The sequence below is a fragment of the Poecilia mexicana genome, unplaced genomic scaffold (genome assembly GCF_051168715.1).
Source record: "Poecilia mexicana isolate PSO_F unplaced genomic scaffold, ASM5116871v1 scaffold_4, whole genome shotgun sequence".
NCBI classification, from domain to species: domain Eukaryota; kingdom Metazoa; phylum Chordata; class Actinopteri; order Cyprinodontiformes; family Poeciliidae; genus Poecilia; species Poecilia mexicana.
Window position 1 is genome coordinate 32,024,473 of NW_028263373.1, and position 9,983 is coordinate 32,034,455.

The window sequence follows — 9,983 nt, forward strand, 5'->3', positions numbered from 1 at the left end:
TGCAATCGTCACACTTTTTCTGTTACAAACTGACTCCGGCCCCCAACCAGAGACGGAAAAAGTTATGTGGCCCTCGCAGAAAAAAGTTTGAGGACCCCTGGTCTAATGCTTAAGTTTCAAGTGATCAGCAAGCCAGAAGCCAAAAACGCTTTATCTCAGCGAATGAAGTCAAAAATGGACTATCTGTGAATTTGCAGCTTTAAATTCAATTTTCAGCCTTGTTAGTTTTTGGACAGCTCCGAAATGCTGAGCAGCACTAGATCTGGCTGAATTAACCTGAAAATAGTTTATCTGCTTATGTTCCAAATGATCAGCAAGCCAGAAGCCAAAAACGCTTTATCTCAGCGAAAGAAGTCAAAAAATGGACTATCTGTGAATTTGCAGCTGTACATTCAATTTTCAGCCTTGTTGGTTGTTGGACAGCTAAGAAATGCTGAGCAACACTAGATCTGGCTGAATTAACCTGAAATTAGTTTCTCTGCTTATGTTCCAAAAGATCAGAAAGCCAGAAGCCAAAAACGCTTTATCTCAGCGAAAGAAGTCAAAAATGGACTATCTGTGAATTTGCAGCTGTACATTCAATTTTCAGCCTTGTTGGTTGTTGGACAGCTCCGAAATACTGAGCAGCACTAGATCTGGCTGAATTAACTTGAAATTAGTTTCTCTGCTTATGTTCCAAATGATCAGAAAGCCAGAAGCCAAAAACGCTTTATCTCAGCGGAAAAGTCAAAAATGGACTATCTGTAAATTTGTAGCACTACATTCAATTTTCAGCCTTGTTGGTTGTTGGACACCTCCGAAATGCTGAGCAACACTTGATCTGGCTGAATTAATGTGAAATTAGTTTCTCTGCTTATGTTCCAAATGATCAGAAAGCCAGAAGCCAACAACGCTTTATCTCAGCGAAAGAAGTCAAAAATGGACTATCTGTGAATTTGCAGCTGTACATTCAATTTTCAGCCTTGTTGGTTGTTGGACAGCTAAGAAATGCTGAGCAACACTAGATCTAGCTGAATTAACTTGAAATTAGTTTCTCTGCTTATGTTCCAAATGATCAGAAAGCCAGAAGCCAAAAACGCTTTATCTCAGCGAAAGAAGTCAAAAATGGACTATCTGTGAATTTGCAGCACTACATTCAATTTTCAGCCTTGCTGGTTGTTGGACAGCTCCGAAATACTGAGCAGCACTAGATCTGGCTGAATTAACTTGAAATTAGTTTCTCTGCTTATGTTCCAAATGATCAGAAAGCCAGAAGCCTAAAACGCTTTATCTCAGCGAAAGAAGTCAAAAATGGACTATCTGTGAATTTGCAGCACTACATTCAATTTTCAGCCTTGTTGGTTGTTGGACAGCTCCGAAATGCTGAGGAAAACGAGATCTGGCTGAATTAACCTGAAATTAGTTCATCTGCTTATGTTCCAAATGATCAGCAAGCCAGAAGCCAAAAACGCTTTATCTCAGCGGAAGAAGTCAAAAATGGACTATCTGTAAATTTGTAGCACTACATTCAATTTTCAGCCTTGTTGGTTGTTGGACAGCTAAGAAATGCTGAGCAACACTAGATCTGGCTGAATTAACCTGAAATTAGTTTCTCTGCTTATGTTCCAAATGATCAGAAAGCCAGAAGCCTAAAACGCTTTATCTCAGCGAAAGAAGTCAAAAATGGACTATCTGTGAATTTGCAGCTGCACATTCAATTTTCAGCCTTGTTGGTTATTGGACAGTTCCGAAATGCTGAGCAGCACTAGATCTGGCTGAATTAACCTGAAATTAGTTTCTCTGCTTATGTTCCAAATGATCAGAAAGCCAGAAGCCAAAAACGCTTTATCTCAGCGAAAGAAGTCAAAAATGGACTATCTGTGAATTTGCAGCTGTACATTCAATTTTCAGCCTTGTTGGTTGTTGGACAGCTAAGAAATGCTGAGCAACACTAGATCTGGCTGAATTAACCTGAAATTAGTTTCTCTGCTTATGTTCCAAATGATCAGAAAGCCAGAAGCCAAAAACGCTTTATCTCAGCGAAAGAAGTCAAAAATGGACTATCTGTGAATTTGCAGCACTACATTCAATTTTCAGCCTTGTTGGTTGTTGGACACCTCCGAAATGCTGAGCAACACTTGATCTGGCTGAATTAATGTGAAATTAGTTTCTCTGCTTATGTTCCAAATAATCAGCAAGCCAAAAGCCAAATACGCTTTATCTCAGCGAAAGAAGTCAAAAATGGACTATCTGTGAATTTGCAGCTTTACATTCAATTTTCAGCCTTGTTGGTTGTTGGACAGCTCCGAAATACTGAGCAGCACTAGATCTGGCTGAATTAACTTGAAATTAGTTTCTCTGCTTATGTTCCAAATGATCAGAAAGCCAGAAGCCAACAACGCTTTATCTCAGCGAAAGAAGTCAAAAATGGACTATCTGTGAATTTGCAGCACTACATTCAATTTTCAGCCTTGCTGGTTGTTGGACAGCTCCGAAATACTGAGCAGCACTAGATCTGGCTGAATTAACTTGAAATTAGTTTCTCTGCTTATGTTCCAAATGATCAGAAAGCCAGAAGCCTAAAACGCTTTATCTCAGCGAAAGAAGTCAAAAATGGACTATCTGTGAATTTGCAGCACTACATTCAATTTTCAGCCTTGTTGGTTGTTGGACAGCTCCGAAATGCTGAGGAAAACGAGATCTGGCTGAATTAACCTGAAATTAGTTCATCTGCTTATGTTCCAAATGATCAGCAAGCCAGAAGCCAAAAACGCTTTATCTCAGCGGAAGAAGTCAAAAATGGACTATCTGTAAATTTGTAGCACTACATTCAATTTTCAGCCTTGTTGGTTGTTGGACAGCTAAGAAATGCTGAGCAACACTAGATCTGGCTGAATTAACCTGAAATTAGTTTCTCTGCTTATGTTCCAAATGATCAGAAAGCCAGAAGCCTAAAACGCTTTATCTCAGCGAAAGAAGTCAAAAATGGACTATCTGTGAATTTGCAGCTGCACATTCAATTTTCAGCCTTGTTGGTTATTGGACAGTTCCGAAATGCTGAGCAGCACTAGATCTGGCTGAATTAACCTGAAATTAGTTTCTCTGCTTATGTTCCAAATGATCAGAAAGCCAGAAGCCAAAAACGCTTTATCTCAGCGAAAGAAGTCAAAAATGGACTATCTGTGAATTTGCAGCTGTACATTCAATTTTCAGCCTTGTTGGTTGTTGGACAGCTAAGAAATGCTGAGCAACACTAGATCTGGCTGAATTAACCTGAAATTAGTTTCTCTGCTTATGTTCCAAATGATCAGAAAGCCAGAAGCCAAAAACGCTTTATCTCAGCGAAAGAAGTCAAAAATGGACTATCTGTGAATTTGCAGCACTACATTCAATTTTCAGCCTTGTTGGTTGTTGGACAGCTCCGAAATACTGAGCAGCACTAGATCTGGCTGAATTAACTTGAAATTAGTTTCTCTGCTTATGTTCCAAATGATCAGCAAGCCAGAAGCCAAAAACGCTTTATCTCAGCGAAAGAAGTCAAAAATGGACTATCTGTGAATTTGCAGCTGCACATTCAATTTTCAGCCTTGTTGGTTATTGGACAGTTCCGAAATGCTGAGCAGCACTAGATCTGGCTGAATTAACCTGAAATTAGTTTCTCTGCTTATGTTCCAAATGATCAGAAAGCCAGAAGCCAAAAACGCTTTATCTCAGCGAAAGAAGTCAAAAATGGACTATCTGTGAATTTGCAGCTGTACATTCAATTTTCAGCCTTGTTGGTTGTTGGACAGCTAAGAAATGCTGAGCAACACTAGATCTGGCTGAATTAACCTGATATTAGTTTCTCTGCTTATGTTCCAAATGATCAGAAAGCCAGAAGCCAAAAACGCTTTATCTCAGCGAAAGAAGTCAAAAATGGACTATCTGTGAATTTGCAGCTGTACATTCAATTTTCAGCCTTGTTGGTTGTTGGACAGCTCCGAAATACTGAGCAGCACTAGATCTGGCTGAATTAACTTGAAATTAGTTTCTCTGCTTATGTTCCAAATGATCAGAAAGCCAGAAGCCTAAAACGCTTTATCTCAGCGAAAGAAGTCAAAAATGGACTATCTGTGAATTTGCAGCACTACATTCAATTTTCAGCCTTGTTGGTTGTTGGACAGCTCCGAAATGCTGAGGAAAACGAGATTTGGCTGAATTAACCTGAAATTAGTTCATCTGCTTATGTTCCAAATGATCAGAAAGCCAGAAGCCAAAAACGCTTTATCTCAGCGAAAGAAGTCAAAAATGGACTATCTGTGAATTTGCAGCTGTACATTCAATTTTCAGCCTTGTTGGTTGTTGGACAGCTAAGAAATGCTGAGCAACACTAGATCTGGCTGAATTAACTTGAAATTAGTTTCTCTGCTTATGTTCCAAATGATCAGCAAGCCAGAAGCCAAAAACGCTTTATCTCAGCGAAAGAAGTCAAAAATGGACTATCTGTTAATTTGCAGCTGTACATTCAATTTTCAGCCTTGTTGGTTATTGGACAGTTCCGAAATGCTGAGTAGCACTAGATCTGGCTGAATCAATTTGAAATTAGTTTCTCTGCTTATGTTCCAAATGATCAGCAAGCCAGAAGCCAAAAACGCTTTATCTCAGCGAAAGAAGTCAAAAATGGACTATCTGTGAATTTGCAGCACTACATTCAATTTTCAGCCTTGTTGGTTGTTGGACAGCTCCGAAATGCTGAGGAAAACGAGATCTGGCTGAATTAACCTGAAATTAGTTCATCTGCTTATGTTCCAAATGATCAGCAAGCCAGAAGCCAAAAACGCTTTATCTCAGCGGAAGAAGTCAAAAATGGACTATCTGTAAATTTGTAGCACTACATTCAATTTTCAGCCTTGTTGGTTGTTGGACACCTCCGAAATGCTGAGCAACACTTGATCTGGCTGAATTAATGTGAAATTAGTTTCTCTGCTTATGTTCCAAATGATCAGAAAGCCAGAAGCCTAAAACGCTTTATCTCAGCGAAAGAAGTCAAAAATGGACTATCTGTGAATTTGCAGCACTACATTCAATTTTCAGCCTTGTTGGTTGTTGGACAGCTAAGAAATGCTGAGCAACACTAGATCTGGCTGAATTAACTTGAAATTAGTTTCTCTGCTTATGTTCCAAATGATCAGAAAGCCAGAAGCCAAAAACGCTTTATCTCAGCGAAAGAAGTCAAAAATGGACTATCTGTGAATTTGCAGCTGTACATTCAATTTTCAGCCTTGTTGGTTGTTGGACAGCTAAGAAATGCTGAGCAACACTAGATCTGGCTGAATTAACCTGAAATTAGTTTCTCTGCTTATGTTCCAAAAGATCAGAAAGCCAGAAGCCAAAAACGCTTTATCTCAGCGAAAGAAGTCAAAAATGGACTATCTGTGAATTTGCAGCACTACATTCAATTTTCAGCCTTGTTGGTTGTTGGACAGCTCCGAAATACTGAGCAGCACTAGATCTGGCTGAATTAACCTGAAATTAGTTTCTCTGCTTATGTTCCAAATAATCAGCAAGCCAGAAGCCAAATACGCTTTATCTCAGCGAAAGAAGTCAAAAATGGACTATCTGTGAATTTGCAGCTGTACATTCAATTTTCAGCCTTGTTGGTTGTTGGACAGCTCCGAAATGCTGAGGAAAACGAGATCTGGCTGAATTAACCTGAAATTAGTTCATCTGCTTATGTTCCAAATGATCAGCAAGCCAGAAGCCAAAAACGCTTTATCTCAGCGGAAGAAGTCAAAAATGGACTATCTGTAAATTTGTAGCACTACATTCAATTTTCAGCCTTGTTGGTTGTTGGACACCTCCGAAATGCTGAGCAACACTTGATCTGGCTGAATTAATGTGAAATTAGTTTCTCTGCTTATGTTCCAAATAATCAGCAAGCCAGAAGCCAAATACGCTTTATCTCAGCGGAAGAAGTCAAAAATGGACTATCTGTAAATTTGTAGCACTACATTCAATTTTCAGCCTTGTTGGTTGTTGGACACCTCCGAAATGCTGAGCAACACTTGATCTGGCTGAATTAATGTGAAATTAGTTTCTCTGCTTATGTTCCAAATGATCAGAAAGCCAGAAGCCTAAAACGCTTTATCTCAGCGAAAGAAGTCAAAAATGGACTATCTGTGAATTTGCAGCACTACATTCAATTTTCAGCCTTGTTGGTTGTTGGACAGCTAAGAAATGCTGAGCAACACTAGATCTGGCTGAATTAACTTGAAATTAGTTTCTCTGCTTATGTTCCAAATGATCAGAAAGCCAGAAGCCAAAAACGCTTTATCTCAGCGAAAGAAGTCAAAAATGGACTATCTGTGAATTTGCAGCTGTACATTCAATTTTCAGCCTTGTTGGTTGTTGGACAGCTAAGAAATGCTGAGCAACACTAGATCTGGCTGAATTAACCTGAAATTAGTTTCTCTGCTTATGTTCCAAAAGATCAGAAAGCCAGAAGCCAAAAACGCTTTATCTCAGCGAAAGAAGTCAAAAATGGACTATCTGTGAATTTGCAGCACTACATTCAATTTTCAGCCTTGTTGGTTGTTGGACAGCTCCGAAATACTGAGCAGCACTAGATCTGGCTGAATTAACTTGAAATTAGTTTCTCTGCTTATGTTCCAAATGATCAGCAAGCCAGAAGCCAAAAACGCTTTATCTCAGCGAAAGAAGTCAAAAATGGACTATCTGTGAATTTGCAGCTGCACATTCAATTTTCAGCCTTGTTGGTTATTGGACAGTTCCGAAATGCTGAGCAGCACTAGATCTGGCTGAATTAACCTGAAATTAGTTTCTCTGCTTATGTTCCAAATGATCAGAAAGCCAGAAGCCAAAAACGCTTTATCTCAGCGAAAGAAGTCAAAAATGGACTATCTGTGAATTTGCAGCTGTACATTCAATTTTCAGCCTTGTTGGTTGTTGGACAGCTCCGAAATACTGAGCAGCACTAGATCTGGCTGAATTAACTTGAAATTAGTTTCTCTGCTTATGTTCCAAATGATCAGAAAGCCAGAAGCCTAAAACGCTTTATCTCAGCGAAAGAAGTCAAAAATGGACTATCTGTGAATTTGCAGCACTACATTCAATTTTCAGCCTTGTTGGTTGTTGGACAGCTCCGAAATGCTGAGGAAAACGAGATTTGGCTGAATTAACCTGAAATTAGTTCATCTGCTTATGTTCCAAATGATCAGAAATCCAGAAGCCAAAAACGCTTTATCTCAGCGAAAGAAGTCAAAAATGGACTATCTGTGAATTTGCAGCTGTACATTCAATTTTCAGCCTTGTTGGTTGTTGGACAGCTAAGAAATGCTGAGCAACACTAGATCTGGCTGAATTAACTTGAAATTAGTTTCTCTGCTTATGTTCCAAATGATCAGCAAGCCAGAAGCCAAAAACGCTTTATCTCAGCGAAAGAAGTCAAAAATGGACTATCTGTTAATTTGCAGCTGTACATTCAATTTTCAGCCTTGTTGGTTGTTGGACAGCTCCGAAATGCTGAGGAAAACGAGATCTGGCTGAATTAACCTGAAATTAGTTCATCTGCTTATGTTCCAAATGATCAGCAAGCCAGAAGCCAAAAACGCTTTATCTCAGCGGAAGAAGTCAAAAATGGACTATCTGTAAATTTGTAGCACTACATTCAATTTTCAGCCTTGTTGGTTGTTGGACACCTCCGAAATGCTGAGCAACACTTGATCTGGCTGAATTAATGTGAAATTAGTTTCTCTGCTTATGTTCCAAATAATCAGCAAGCCAGAAGCCAAATACGCTTTATCTCAGCGGAAGAAGTCAAAAATGGACTATCTGTAAATTTGTAGCACTACATTCAATTTTCAGCCTTGTTGGTTGTTGGACACCTCCGAAATGCTGAGCAACACTTGATCTGGCTGAATTAATGTGAAATTAGTTTCTCTGCTTATGTTCCAAATGATCAGAAAGCCAGAAGCCTAAAACGCTTTATCTCAGCGAAAGAAGTCAAAAATGGACTATCTGTGAATTTGCAGCACTACATTCAATTTTCAGCCTTGTTGGTTGTTGGACAGCTAAGAAATGCTGAGCAACACTAGATCTGGCTGAATTAACTTGAAATTAGTTTCTCTGCTTATGTTCCAAATGATCAGAAAGCCAGAAGCCAAAAACGCTTTATCTCAGCGAAAGAAGTCAAAAATGGACTATCTGTGAATTTGCAGCTGTACATTCAATTTTCAGCCTTGTTGGTTGTTGGACAGCTAAGAAATGCTGAGCAACACTAGATCTGGCTGAATTAACCTGAAATTAGTTTCTCTGCTTATGTTCCAAAAGATCAGAAAGCCAGAAGCCAAAAACGCTTTATCTCAGCGAAAGAAGTCAAAAATGGACTATCTGTGAATTTGCAGCACTACATTCAATTTTCAGCCTTGTTGGTTGTTGGACAGCTCCGAAATACTGAGCAGCACTAGATCTGGCTGAATTAACTTGAAATTAGTTTCTCTGCTTATGTTCCAAATGATCAGCAAGCCAGAAGCCAAAAACGCTTTATCTCAGCGAAAGAAGTCAAAAATGGACTATCTGTGAATTTGCAGCTGCACATTCAATTTTCAGCCTTGTTGGTTATTGGACAGTTCCGAAATGCTGAGCAGCACTAGATCTGGCTGAATTAACCTGAAATTAGTTTCTCTGCTTATGTTCCAAATGATCAGAAAGCCAGAAGCCAAAAACGCTTTATCTCAGCGAAAGAAGTCAAAAATGGACTATCTGTGAATTTGCAGCTGTACATTCAATTTTCAGCCTTGTTGGTTGTTGGACAGCTCCGAAATACTGAGCAGCACTAGATCTGGCTGAATTAACTTGAAATTAGTTTCTCTGCTTATGTTCCAAATGATCAGAAAGCCAGAAGCCTAAAACGCTTTATCTCAGCGAAAGAAGTCAAAAATGGACTATCTGTGAATTTGCAGCACTACATTCAATTTTCAGCCTTGTTGGTTGTTGGACAGCTCCGAAATGCTGAGGAAAACGAGATTTGGCTGAATTAACCTGAAATTAGTTCATCTGCTTATGTTCCAAATGATCAGAAATCCAGAAGCCAAAAACGCTTTATCTCAGCGAAAGAAGTCAAAAATGGACTATCTGTGAATTTGCAGCTGTACATTCAATTTTCAGCCTTGTTGGTTGTTGGACAGCTAAGAAATGCTGAGCAACACTAGATCTGGCTGAATTAACTTGAAATTAGTTTCTCTGCTTATGTTCCAAATGATCAGCAAGCCAGAAGCCAAAAACGCTTTATCTCAGCGAAAGAAGTCAAAAATGGACTATCTGTTAATTTGCAGCTGTACATTCAATTTTCAGCCTTGTTGGTTATTGGACAGTTCCGAAATGCTGAGTAGCACTAGATCTGGCTGAATCAATTTGAAATTAGTTTCTCTGCTTATGTTCCAAATGATCAGCAAGCCAGAAGCCAAAAACGCTTTATCTCAGCGAAAGAAGTCAAAAATGGACTATCTGTGAATTTGCAGCACTACATTCAATTTTCAGCCTTGTTGGTTGTTGGACAGCTCCGAAATGCTGAGGAAAACGAGATCTGGCTGAATTAACCTGAAATTAGTTCATCTGCTTATGTTCCAAATGATCAGCAAGCCAGAAGCCAAAAACGCTTTATCTCAGCGGAAGAAGTCAAAAATGGACTATCTGTAAATTTGTAGCACTACATTCAATTTTCAGCCTTGTTGGTTGTTGGACACCTCCGAAATGCTGAGCAACACTTGATCTGGCTGAATTAATGTGAAATTAGTTTCTCTGCTTATGTTCCAAATGATCAGAAAGCCAGAAGCCTAAAACGCTTTATCTCAGCGAAAGAAGTCAAAAATGGACTATCTGTGAATTTGCAGCTGTACATTCAATTTTCAGCCTTGTTGGTTGTTGGACAGCTAAGAAATGCTGAGTAACACTAGATCTGGCTGAATTAACCTGAAATTAGTTTCTCTGCTTATGTTCCAAATAAT